General features: G+C 42.3%; 1 protein-coding gene across 2 annotated transcripts in view; it reads left to right on the top strand.

The window, feature by feature from the left end:
- The first annotated feature begins 4,598 nt into the window (after positions 1–4,598).
- LOC129659029 (phosphatidylcholine translocator ABCB4-like) overlaps positions 4,599–13,756 on the top strand; it is a 31,698-nt gene continuing 22,540 nt past the window's right edge. For both annotated transcript variants that reach the window (XM_055590027.1, XM_055590028.1), the window contains exon 1: positions 4,599–4,876. The gene's annotated coding sequence lies outside the window, so the exon portion shown is untranslated. The remainder of the gene's footprint in view (positions 4,877–13,756) is intronic.

Here is a 13,756-nt window from a genome sequence, read left to right as displayed (position 1 = left end):
TCCTGCTGATTCTTGTATTTCCGCATTATGCTGACTCAGACCACTCGCATGGATCAGTACAGGGTTTTGGGGGCAGAGGATGGAAGCTGTGAAGCACATGCTGTCATGTGTGTTGACTGTGTTGCATTGTTCTTATGAAGGGCTTTTACAGAATTTTCATCTTTTTGTACTTTTGAAAAATATTTGCATGTATTTATTTGGCTGTGCTGGGTCTTGGTTGCAGCACATGGGACCTTCAATCTTCACTGTGGCACGTGGGATCTCTGTTTCCGGCATTCACACTCTCAGTTGTGGCATGTGGGATCCAGTTCCCAGATCAGGGATCAAACCCAGGTCCCTTTGTCTTGGGAGCACAGAGTCTTAGCCACTGGACCACCAAGAAGTTCCTTTTTGCACTTTTCACAATAAAATTCTTCTTCTGTTTTGATATTGAATCACTTTTCCCAGTAAACTGGTCTCTTCCAAATTGATCCTTCTGGTGGCAGATGATTAAAATGTGCCATAAGTTTAAATACAATCAGAAAATGGTGCTCCGACTACAAAAAGACAAACCAAAAAGCACTATAAACATGACTGAAAGGCACAAGCTGGGAGCAATATTTGCCATATTTATTATGAACAGTTGGCATCCTGAAAATACAAAGAATTTTAAAAGGAACAAAAATGCCATCACCTCCAAGGAAAAATGGGAAGAGAACATGGTCCAGAAATTCCCAAAGAAGAAACGCTGGAGAAAGAAAGTGCACGGTCTCAAAGAAATGAAGATTAAACTGACAAACCCTTAAGGAGTGACATCAGCCTTGTGGCAGAATAAGGCATCTGCCTTCTTTGTTTTGCCTTCAGCAACAGTAATTTGGCATTGAACCATGAACGGAAGTACCGTCTGGGAGCTGTGGCATCCAACACCCTGTGCCAAGGGGCCCTGAGAGAAAGGAGTCTTGCTTCCCCGCAAGTCAACTGATAGGGATACAGACTTGGCTCTGGCTGGACCCTGAAATAGCCTGTGAACTGGCTTAAGCAGCGCCCCCTCCCCCTACCACCAGCCTTGGTCCAGGAGCCCCTGGAAAACACTGTCTAAAACAGTCACCCACCGACCAGAGAGCCTTTGAGAAGTCTGGGCTCCCAGGAGAGAAGTTTCAGCCCGCCTTTGGAGCCCAGAACTGTGAGTTTGGATGCACTGAGAGCGTGGGAGGTGCAGCTTGACTTGACGTGCACCACCCTGCCCCCAAGGGGACCCAGCTCAGGGCCAGGAGAGATCTCATCCTGCAGTTTCTCTCAGGGAAAGTGAGAGCTTGTGGGTGACACGTGGCTTCCCAGTCCATGTGGGAGGCTGCCAAAGAAGCTCATTTCTGACTCCCCACATCCGGAGTCCTGAAACATGGACTGCATGACTGGGAGGCAGGAAGAGATTGAGATGGCCGGTAGCCCCCTTGGCATTGAAGGCACACGGGTCCAGCTGACTGCACTCGAGAAGCTTGTCCTGAAGCTGCAGGGGATGCCTCACCTGCAGTGCTCAGCATATGCTGTGCTGTGCTTAGTCGCTCAGTCATGTCCGACTCTTTGCAACCCCATGGACTGTAGCCTGCCAGGCTCTTCTGTTCATGGGATTCTCCTGGGAAGAATACTGGAGTGGGTTGCCATTTCCTCCTCCAAGGTATCTTCCTGACCCAGGGCTCAAACCCAGGTCTCCTGCATTGCAGGCGGATTCTTTACCATCTGAGCCATAAGCGCTCAGGATACCTCACCCACGAATAGCCCCTGACCCTGTGGCCGGCTCCCTGTGTGCTCCCGACAGCAGTGGGAAGAGCAGGACCTGGCTGATGACAGGTGAGCACACACAGACGTCTGAGCCAAATCTACCGGCTAGGGAGAAACTGCAAACTGAGCTTTAGTGCCACCTCTGGCAAAACAGGAGGAAGACAGCCAGTACGTGGCTGGCTGCACTGCTCATCAAGAGAAGGCATGTAAGCCTAAGGGTTCTGCCACAAGAGGGAGCAAGAAGTGTGGATGAGGTGCAATCAGAGAAGTCAGAAAGCCTCAATCACTGGCAGGGCTGATGGAAGATACTTCTCTCCTGAACCAGTTAATAAAGACAGGAGAAGGTGAATATTACTTCAGATGGGAGGACTGCAATGCAGACTTCAAGGGACGTGAAAAATTAAGGAAACATGATACCACCAAAGGGTGACAATGTTGACAGAACTTTAGAAATAAAAGCAGAGGAATCGAATAAATTGGAAATGAAAGAGGAGAAACGACAGTTGATACCACAGAAAGAGGTTCATAAGAGATTACTATCAACAACTATACACCAACAAGTTGAATAACCTTAGGATAAACTGATAAATTCTTAGAAACATACACCATATCAAGACTGAATCAGAAATCAAAACTCTGAATAGACCAATAAGGAGTAAGGAGATTAAGTCAGTAAACCAGAACCTCCCAACAAAGTAAGGCCCAGAACCAGATGGCTTCATTGGTGAGTCCTACCAAGCATTTAAAGAATAACATCAATCTTTCTAACTCTTTCAAAAAATGGAGGAGGGAGCACTTCCAAAGTCATTTTATGAGGCCAGCATTGTCCTGATTAAAAAGTCAAATAAAAACATTACAAGAAAACTACAGATGAATATGGGTGATCAATAAAGGTGCAAAAATTCTTGACAAAATACTTGCAAACTGAATTTAACAGCACATTATAGGAATCATACAGCATGATCAAGGGGGTTTATCCCTAGAATACGAGGATAGTTCAACATAGGCAAATCAATAGTTTATTAATAAATTAATTCTATTAAATAAGATGAATAAAATGGAAAATAAAAGTAAGATAATCTTAAGAGATGTAGAAAAGAGTTTGAGAAAATACAACATCCTTTCATAATAAAAATTTTTCAACAAACTGTATATAGAGGGAATATGTTGTTCAGTCACTAAGTTGTGTCTGAATCTGCGACACCATGGACTGTAGCCTGCCAGGCTCCTCTGTCCATGGGATTTTTCAGGCAAGAATACTGGAATGGGTTGCCATTTCCTCCTCCAGGGCATCTTCCTGAGCCATGGATTGAACCTGCATCTCCCATGTCTCCTGCATTCCAGGCATATTCTTTACCTCTGCGCCCCCAGGGAAGCCGTAGAGGGGACATACCTTAACAGAATAAAGGCCATATGTCGTGAGCCTACAGCTAACATCATACTCATTGGTGAAAGATTGAAAGCTTTTCTCCAAGATCAGGAATGAGATAAGAGTCCCCACTCTTGACTCCTAGTCAACATAGTACTGGGCATTCTAACCAGAGTAATCTGGCAAGAAAATAAATAAAAGGCATCCACATCAGAAAGGAAGAAGTTAGGTTGTCTTTGCAGATGATATGATCGTATACACATACAGAAAACCCTACGGATTCTACCAAAAAATGTCTTTCTCTCCATGGCCTCTTTCACGTAGCACAATGCCCTCCAGATTCATCAGTGTTGCCACAAACGGCAGGATTTCCTTCCTATGGCTGAACAGTATTCCATTTAAGTATTTACTGTGTTTTCTTTATCCGGTCGTCCTTTGGTGGATACTTAACGTTTCTATATTCTGGCTATTGTGAGGAATGTGACAGTGAATATACAGGGCTGATTTTGTTTCTTTCAGGTACATACCCAGAAGTGCGATTGCTGTATCACGTGGTAGTTCTAGTTTTAATTTAAAAAAAAAAAATGTGTTTTCTGGCTGTGCTGGGTCTTCACTGTGGCGCTCAGGCTTTCTCTAGTTGTGGTGCACGGGCTTAGTGGCCCCAAAGCATGTGGGATCCTTGTTCCCCGACCAGGATCGAAACCATGTCCCTTGCATTGGAGGGTGGATTCTTCGCCACCGGGCCACCAGGGAAGGCCCTGGTTTTATATCTTTGAGAAACTTTCACATTGTTTTCCCTAATTTGGAGCCACCAAAGTTGTGTTAATTGGTTACAGTAGCCTTGGGAAACTAATAGAAACCTCGGATCGGGGAAGCTAAACATGATGCTTTTATTTTATTTTACTTTTTAAAAATAAGGGTAATGAGGCTCTGAGGTGAGTGAGAAGAGAGAAGAATGTGTGGCTATGAGAAATATCCAGAGTCTAGATATGAACGGTGGAGGGAGGGGAAGAAGCTGGCTTGGAGAATGCTGTGACATGGGTGGAGGTGAACAGCTCTTCTAGGAGGAAGATAGTTTGTTCGTATGGCTTGAAGGTGACATCATAGTAGAAGGTTTTTTAAAGTGTGGCCCCTGGTTACCAACTAAACCCAGATGGGTCCCACTGTGTGCTGTTTGCTTGAAATCAGCTGTTTTATTTTCTTAGTTCCATCCTAGGATTACCCAGCTCTGTCCAACTTTAAACAATGATGATTTTTTTGTTCACCAGAATGAACTTCTGAATTTAGGCCAAAATGTGTTTCTGTTTCCTGATGCACACAGCAGCCGTTTGTTCCCAGGTCTCAGTAAGAAGAAGTGTTTTTGATTCCTTTTTCTTATTCACATCTTCATTTCAGATGCCTTGGACTGCAAGGAGATCCAACCAGTCCATTCTGAAGGAGATCAGCCTTGGGATTTCTTTGGAATGAATGATGCTAAAGCTGAAACTCCAGTACTTTGGCCACCTCATGCGAAGAGTTGACTCATTGGAAAAGACTCTGATGCTGGGAGGGATTGGGGGCAGGAGAAGGGGACAACAGAGGATGAAATGGCTGGATGGCATCACTGACTCAATGGACATAAGTCTGAGTGAACTCCAGGAGTTGGTGATGGACAGGGAGGCCTGGAGTGCTGCAATTCATGGGGTCGCAAAGAGTTGGACATGACTGAGCGACTAAGCACAGCATAGCATGGGATTGCTGGATCATATGGTAACTATTTTTTAATTTTATTAAGGAACCTCCATACTGTTTTTCATAGTGACTGTAGCATTTACATTCCCACCAATAGTGCAAGAGGATTCCCTTTTATCCACACCCTCTCCAGCATTTATTACTTGTGGACTTTTTGATGATGGCCATTCCAGTGTGAGGTAATAACTCAGTGTAGTTTTGATATGTATTTCTTTAATAATTAACGATGTTGAGCATCTTTTCATGTGCTCCTTGACCATCTGTTTGTCTTCTTTGGAGAAATGTCTCTGTAGGTCTTTTGCCCATTTTTTGATTGGGTTGTTTGGTTTTTTTGTTATTGAGTTTTATTTGCTGTTTGTATGTTTCAGAAATTAATTAAGCTCTTGTTGGTTGCCTGGTTTAATCAACCAATAATATTGTTGATTTTATTAGCTGTTTATATGTTTTGCAAATTAAGTTTTATTAACTGTTTATATGTTTTGAAAATTAAGCTCTTGTTGGTTGCGTGGTTTAACCAACCAATAATAAAATTTGCAACCATATTGTATGGTTGCAAATATTTTATCCCACTCCATAAGTTATCTTTTCATTTTGTTTATGATTTTCTTTGTTGAGCAAAGGCTTGTAAGTTTGATTAGGTTTCATTTGTTTAATTTTGCTTTATTTCTGTTGCCTTGGGAGACTGACATAAGAAAACATTGGTATGATTTATGTGTGAAAATATTTTGCCTATGTTCTCTTCCAGAAGTTTTATGATGTAATGTCTTATATTTAAGTCTTTAAGCCATTTTGAGTTTATTTTTGTGTATGGTGTGAGGCTGTATTCTAACTTCATTAATTGCGGCTCTTGGCTTTTGTAATACCACTTACTAAGGGACTATCTTTTTCCCACTTTATATTCTTGCCTCCGTTGTTGAAGATTAATTGAACTTAGGTGTGTGGGTTTATTTCTGGACTGTCTACTCTGTTCCATAGATTTGCTTTGTTCTTTTTCCTCAGGATTGCTTTGGCAATTCTGGGCCTTTTGTGGTTCCAAATAAATTTTAGAATTATTTGTTTCCCGTTCTATGAAAAAAATGTCATGGGTAATTTGATAGGGATCACATTAAATCTGTAGAGTTCTTTGGATAGTATGGCCATTTTAACTACATGTATTAATTCTTCTAGTCCAAGAGCATGATTATTTTTCCATTTTCTTGATTCATATTCGATTTCCTTTATCAGTGTTTTACAGTTCTCAGTGTATGAGTCTTTTACATCCTTGGTTAGATTTGTTCCTAGATATTTTTTAATGGGATTTTAATGGGAGTTTTTTATTTATTTATTTATTTATTTTTGCTCTCTGGTAGTTCATATCACTGTAAAGAAATACAACCAATTTCTGCATATTAATCTTGAATCCTGCTATCTTGCTGAATTCATTTATCAGTTCTAATAGTTTTCATGTAGAGTCTTTAGAGTTTTCTATATAGAGCATCGTATCATCTGTATGCTATGATAATTTTACCTCTTCCTTCCAATTTCGGTATCTTTTATTTCTTTTTTTTTTTTGTCTGATGTTTTTGTCTTGTTTTGCTTTATTCTTGCCTTATATATGTCAGCTTGAAGCTGAAGAAGATGAAAACCCAGAAATGCCAGTGTGTACAGACAAAAAAAGCCCCAACAAAAGCCAGCTCTCTCTAGCCAAAGGACCAGGAAAGGGGCAGCCCAGCAAAACATAAAATGTGTAGATGGCAGCCTCTACTCTAGCCAGACAGCATAGGATAAACGATGGTATGCTACAGACCCATGCCTGGAAAGGCTGAGTGGCAAGCCTCGACTTCCACCCTCACGAGGCTGTACAAGTGCGCCCCAGCTTCACTGCCTGCCAGCAGGGAGCTGGCTTTTCATCCCTATCAGCAGCGATGAGGATTTGAGAAGAGGTGGCCTCGTGGAGGCTCAGGACTTTCGTGTTGACAGTAACGAGGCTACCTCCCCATTGCGGTGTCAGTAGCGACCACGTGGAGAGCTGTAACAACACACTCCCTCTCTGCCAAGCCAGGAAGGGATCAGTGGAGGCCTAGCGGGGAGTCAGCCCCGCTGCCTCTGCTCCGCAGTAACAAGGAGCCCCTCCCACCTCAATGTCCATGGAAACCAAGTCAAGAGTGACACCCTCTCTCTGGTGGGGCACTGTCCTCAAATCAAGGAGAACAAAAGGTTTCAGTGAGGTCTGGAATCTCACAACAGAACACCTCAGATGTCCAAGTTTCAGTGAAATATCACTCAACAGACCAATATCCCTTATCAATTTACATTCATAAATAAAGTATGTAACCATTGGGAAAACTAAGCAAAGTACAGTGAGTCTCTGTATTTGTCTTACAACCATATATGAATCAATAAGCATCTCAAAATTAAAAGTTTTAAAAGAGTAGCAAAGGCGTGAGACAAAGAGAGTTGTAGATTCTACCTAATATTAGTAGAGTTCCAAAAATATTGCACAGATGATTGCAAACCCAAATTATTTTGCTTCGGTAGATTTCTGAACATCTTACAACTCTCTCTAACATGACTGAAGAACCCTTAAGATGCCACAGTTTTAGGGCTAGGAAATAGTGCTGTGAGTAACTGAGAACTAACATCAAATGCAAACATAATGTTATTGTTCTTCTTTGTTATGTTACCCATAGGTATTTTAGTATGATATGAGCAAATATTATTAATCTGTTATGCAGTAAAGTACAATTTTTTGAAAATGTGCAGTTTTAGAATAAACTTAAGAGTCAACATTAATGACCCAAAGCATAGTGACCCTGCTGCTGCTGCTGCTAAGTCGCTTCAGTTGTATCTGACTCTGTGCGACCCCATAGACAGCAGCCCACCAGGCTCCCCTGTCCCTGGGATTCTCCAGGCAAGAACACTGGAGTGGGTTGCCATTTCCTTCTCCAATGCATGAAAGTGAAGAGTGAAAGTGAAGTCGCTCAGTCGTGTCTGACTCTTCGCAACCCCAAGGACTGCAGCCTACCAGGCTCCTCCGTCCATGGGATTTTCCAGGCAAGAGTACTGGAGTGGGGTGCCATTGCCTTCTCCTGGGGCTTATTCATTCACTCTCCAACCTTGGCACCCCACACCAATTCCTGTCTACCCAACTGTTACCATAATCCTCACAGGGCACAGAATTCCACGAGGCAATGTGACCTTGGCATTCTCAGTGTGCCATTACTCTATCCTGGAGGATTGATATGACATCGGTGATTAATAATGACGCTTCTTCCCAACTGCTTTAATTTTAACTTCTGTCATATCTTTGCAAGACTACCCTGGTTTAAGAGGGTGTACGGAAGAGTTCAGTCTTCCGAGGTGGCATCAGTGGTAAAGAATCCACCTCCCAGTGTAGGATACACAAGAGATGTGGGTTAGATCTCTAGGTTGGGAAGATCCCCTGGAGTAGGAAAGGACAATACACTCCAGTATTATTTCGCCTGGATAATTCCACAGCGAAAGGAGCCTGGCAGGCTACAGTTCATGGGTCCCAAAGAGTTGGACACGATTGAACACACAGTGGGCAAGGAAGAGATCATTGGAAATATCCGTTAAAGCCAGTTACATTGGAAATCAGCATTACCCTCGTTCTTAACATCTTACAAATGCCTTCCAAAGTGCTGGAGCCAAGTTAGATGAATTTTATAATGAGAAAAAGAAAAGTGAGACCAAAAGGGAAGGCTTTTTAGGAGATAAGAGGTCAGAGGTGGAGAGGAATTTTTGTTTTTCAAGCAGATAGATAAGGTTTTTGAAAAGAATTTTGGGAAAAAATTGTAAGATTGAACATGGTTTGAAAGCAGTGAAGATAAGAGAAATTATGATCTTTCAACTTGGAGAGGAGGATGCAAGATTTAAGCAGGGGTATTGGCGGCAGGAAATTTGGAAACAGAATGTAGTGAAGTGCGAAACTGTTAGTCGCTCAATTGTGTCCGACTCTTTGTGACCCCATGGACTGTAGCCTTCCAGGCTCTAGACCATGGAATTCTCCAGGCAAGAATACTGGAGTGGGTAGCCTATCCCTTCTCCAGGGGATCTTCCTGACCCAGGAATCGAACCGGGGTCTGCTGCATTGCAGGCAGGCTGTTTAACAGCTGAGCTACCAGTGAAGTGTGGTGACATGCAATATAACAGTTGAAGAAAGCATCTAACAGTCTATCTTCAGAGATGAAAAGTCAGAGAATATATAAAATATACAAAATATTAAGTATTTTAAAATACTTTGGTAGATGGAGTTTGTTCTTCCCTTGGCTCTTAGTTATAAGACATTCTTTTTTACATGTAAATCTTTTATGCTACAGCTTAAAGCTAGGGATCTATTCAGTACACATTGAGTGACCTTCAAGTGCTGTGGGGACAGATAGAGAGAGAGGCGTGACTCTGCTGGCACAAGTCTTCCCCAGGGAGTCCTGATTCCATTCACTTTTTAGGAATTGCGATTTCCTCACTGTTAAACTGAGAATAATACCACCTCACTTGTTTACCTTGAGCGCGCTTCTTCTTTTGAGATTTGAATGAGGTGATACCTGTGTGTGATGGCTTCATAATTTTATAAAACACTATAGAGATCTGATTTTTGTATTGATATATTCTCAGTCCGTTTTGAGGCAGGAGCTGAGACCTGTTTTTCTTTATGTCCTCAAATCCTTGCACAAGGTCTGGTACTTAGTAAGTGTGGGTAGCAAATGTTGGCCACCTCATTGAATAAAGCAGAGAAAAATACCTTTTTTTCTTTGGGTCTGATGTATTACTGAGGTGACAATAAACAGCAAGCATAGACATTTCATAAATTGTATAGTATGCTAGGTGGTGGGGAATGATGTGGAGAGAAAAACTGAAGTAGAGTAAAGGGGAACTGGGAGTCCTGGGAGGAAGAGATGCGGTTTTCAAGCAGGTCAGGAGTGGTCTCATCGACAAGACGGGAATGGAGAGGAGACTTGTAGGAGGTCAAGGTTTTAGCCGTGTGAATATTTGGGGGAAGAGACTTCAGGGCAGAGGGAACAACTAGCACAGACACCCTGAGGTGTAATTCTGTCTTGTTTGAGGAGCATCCAAGAAGCCAGTGTGGCTGCAAGGAATGAGGGAGGGAGAGAGGCAGAAAATGAGGTCAGAAACATTGCAGAGAGGGCCAGCCACTGCAGGCCAAGGCTCCCAGTGGACTGGGGCCTCTGGGGAATTAGGATTTGAGGCGTCACGTGATCAGACCCACTTTTCAGATGAATCACTCTGGCTTCTGCTTTGAGAATGAACAAAGGCAGGAGAAGAGGCAAAGACAGGAGCAGAGGAGACTGAAGAAGCTACTGCAGTCATTCAGGTGAGAGATGAGAGCAGCTTGCACAATGCTGGTAGAACTGGGGAGAGACAGATAGTCAGACCCAGGTGGCGCAGTGATAAAGTACCCGCCAACCAATGCAAGAGACGAGGAGACCTGGGTTCAATCTCTGAGTCAGGATGATCCCCTGGAGGGGGAAATGCAACCCACTCCAGTATTCTTGCCTGGAGAATCCCATGGACAGAGAAGCCTAACAGGACCAATAATCCAAGGGGTCCCAAAGAGTCGGACATGACTGAGCATATCTTTTGAAGCCAGAACCTATAAAATCTTCTCATGGAGTATGAGGTGGGGAAGAAAGAGAAGAATGCAGGAGGACTCAGTATTTTTGCTGGTCATCTGGATGGTGGAGCTGTCAACTGAGAAGGAGAGACACCTGTTGGAGAGGCCAGTTTAGGGGAAAGGTCAAGAGTCAAGGTTGGGCATGTTAAACATCCAAATAGAGAGATCAAAGATGCAGTTGTATATATAAGCCAGGAATTCAGGAAGGAAGTCTAAATTAGGAAAAAAAAAAAAAAAGACATTGTTGGGTATAGATAGTATTTAAAGCCATGAGACCAGCTGAGATTACAGAGGGAGTGAGACTAGGCAGAGAAGATTCACCGTCAGCCTTGGAGCACTCCAGTGTCAGCTGAGAGGCAGAGAGAAGAGGCACAAGCTGAAAGACACTGAGAGAGTGACCAGTAAAGCCGAATAAAATCCAAGAAATATGTGGTGTCCTAGAATTCAAGTGAGGAAAATGTATCAAGGAAGAGAGAAAGATAAATCTGTCAGCTGCTTGAATTTGTTAAGTCAGATAAGGACAAAAATTTGACCTTTGGAGGTAGCACAGTAGAGGTTATCAGTGACTTAACCAGGGCAGTTTTGGTAGTGTGACAGGTCAAACTCCTGATGAGTGTGTTTCAGGGAGGACAGGAGAACAGGAAATGGAGAAAGTGATGGAACTCTTAGTAGCTTAGCTGCAAAGAGAAGGAGTGGCAGTTAGTAAGAAAAGCGGAGTCAAGAGAGTGTTTTTTAAGATGAAGAAACAGGGGTGGTCCAGCAGGGACAGAGAAGTTGACAAGGCAGGAGAGAGAAGGAATCATGTCTGCTAAAGAGCTCATTCCCGAGGGGCTGGGAGCCACAGCATCAAAGTACAGATGAAAGGACTGGTTGCAGATAAGGGCACGGGTGGTTCATTGGAGAAGCTGGTTCATTCAGGGAAGGCGGGGTGCTGGGTGCAGATGCTGGGCGGTGGGCAGGTGTCACGGCGGGAGATGGTGGCAGTTCCCTTCCAAACACTGTGACTTTTATCAGTGAAATAAGAAGCATAGTACTTGAGCAGAATGTGAAGATGCAAAATGACTGAAAAGTATTTGAGGGAAAAGGAAGCATGAAGTAATGGTCTCACACAGTGGAAGAGTGAATAAGGAGACAGTTGCTATTGGACAGCAAAGGCTGGAATACACCAGTGGATAAGACAGCAAAAACTTTGTTCTTATGAATCTTGCATCCCTCAGAATGGACAATAAGTAATAAGCATAGTAAATACATTAAATATATAGTACAGGGTCACTTAGTTTCATGGTGGGACAAGTCAAATGGTTTTGTGTCTTTCTTTAGCCGTGCTCTGTTGCATGGTGGAAGCTTGCAGTAGTTGGATAATTTAAATTAGCCAGAGTTGTGGTTTTACTAAGAAACCTGATAAAGAGAGAAGGCAAGGGGTTGTAGATGTCTGCAAGATGAGTGGAAGACAGCACACCAAAATAGGAACAGTTAAAATATGCTAAGATCAATGAATTGGAGGAATAAGATGTTTTAACCATCCACTACATTTGACCCATCTTCTCCATCCCCACTGCCCTGCACCAGTTAAAGTGGTGGCTAAGAATACAGGCAGGATTGGAATTCTGGCTCTGTCAGTTGTAAGATCTGTATTCTGTTTCACTTTAATTTTGTTTATCTCTGTCCAAAATGTATTGCCTTAATCACTATCATTTCACAATAAAAGTATTGATATCCAGTAAGGCAAATCTCTGATGCAGAGAGCTGACTCACTGGGAAAGACCCCAATGCTGGGAAAGATTGAAGGCAGGAAGAGAAGGGGGCGACAGAGGATGAGAGGGTTGGATGGCATCACTGACTCAATGGACATAAGTTTGAGCAAACTCCAGGAGATAGTAAAGGACAGGGAAGCCTGGCAAGCTGCAGTCCATGGGGTCACAGAGAGTCCAACATGGCTTAGCAACTGAACAACAAAGGCAAATCTCTGAATAATTTTCCTAAATAAACGTGAAATAACTTTTCAGGAAAAAAAACAAGTTGAGAAAAGTTATCACTGGCTAAAGGAAGCGTTCTTTAAGTAAAAGGAAAATAATCCAAGATAGTGGCTCTGAGATGTAGGAAGAAATAAAGAGAAAGAACAGGATAATACATGTATAGATAAATCTAAATGATAATGACTATAAAATAATTTCTCACAAGGGTCATAAAAGATAGAAAAAAATTAAAGTACATGACAGTAGTAGTGTGTAAGAGGTGGATAAATGAGGTTTGAGAATTTTAAAGTCCTTGCATTGACCTGGAAGAGGAAAAAAATACCACTGTTTAGTCAAAGATAGGTCATAATCTCTAGGAAACAGTTAACTGTTAAATATAAAATGAAATATGCACTTATTAAATCAAAAGAACCAAATAATAAAAATAATTTTAAAAAGCAATAATTAAGGTTAAAAAAGAAAGAACTAATGGAACATGTAGAAAAAGTAAGATGGAGGGAAGGATATTAACTCTACATCAATGAGAACAAAGCAGGATTATCTCAATATCCTACCAATAAAAGAAAGTTGAGATTTCTTATAGCCTGAATGTCATGGCTCTATGATAAATTCTCCAGTTTATCACAGTGGCTTAAATACTGTTTTTTAACGACTGGATGGATGAGCCAGGTAAGCTTGTTTTACTGTTATTAGATAAATGTAAAAGTAGCACTTGGAATCGGCTGTAACACAGGCAAATACATGAATACAGTCATGAGGGCGTGGCTTCTCTCCCCACACACAGGCCCCAGCCACAAGCAACATACGATGAACACTTTTTATAGGGACAACTTTATGAACTGACTCTGACGGGAAAATGTCATGTTCCTGTGTGTTGGTTTTTGGTTTTTTTTTTTTTTTTTTTTTTGGTTCAGAAGCTTCCTACTTTCTCACGTGTCTACCTTTTCACTCCCCCAAGATGTCTTTTACAGAAACTGAAGAGGCTACCATCTCCTTACAGGCTACTGAGCTTTATAACGTTCTCCTGTCACCACCAAGCTTTCTTTCAGCTCAACAATTTCAGTTGCTTTAATTGTAGAGTATTTTTAAAATAGTGATCTGACCACCTGTTAGACTTGTGAAGAAGAGGAATTCTGGTTGATCAAAGAAGAGAATCCTCCTGATTGTGGTAGATGGGCTAAGTCCATGAACAGAGGAGCCTGGCGGGCTACCGTCCACGGGGTCGCAAAGAGTTGGACACAACTGAGCGAGTTCACTTTCACTTTCAGGCTAAGAAGAAAAAACATTTTA

This window comes from Bubalus kerabau, chromosome 8 (genome assembly GCF_029407905.1).
Source record: "Bubalus kerabau isolate K-KA32 ecotype Philippines breed swamp buffalo chromosome 8, PCC_UOA_SB_1v2, whole genome shotgun sequence".
In the NCBI taxonomy this organism is placed as follows: domain Eukaryota; kingdom Metazoa; phylum Chordata; class Mammalia; order Artiodactyla; family Bovidae; genus Bubalus; species Bubalus kerabau.
Note: the sequence above shows the minus strand (reverse complement) of the source record. Positions and strands in the feature narration are given on the sequence as shown.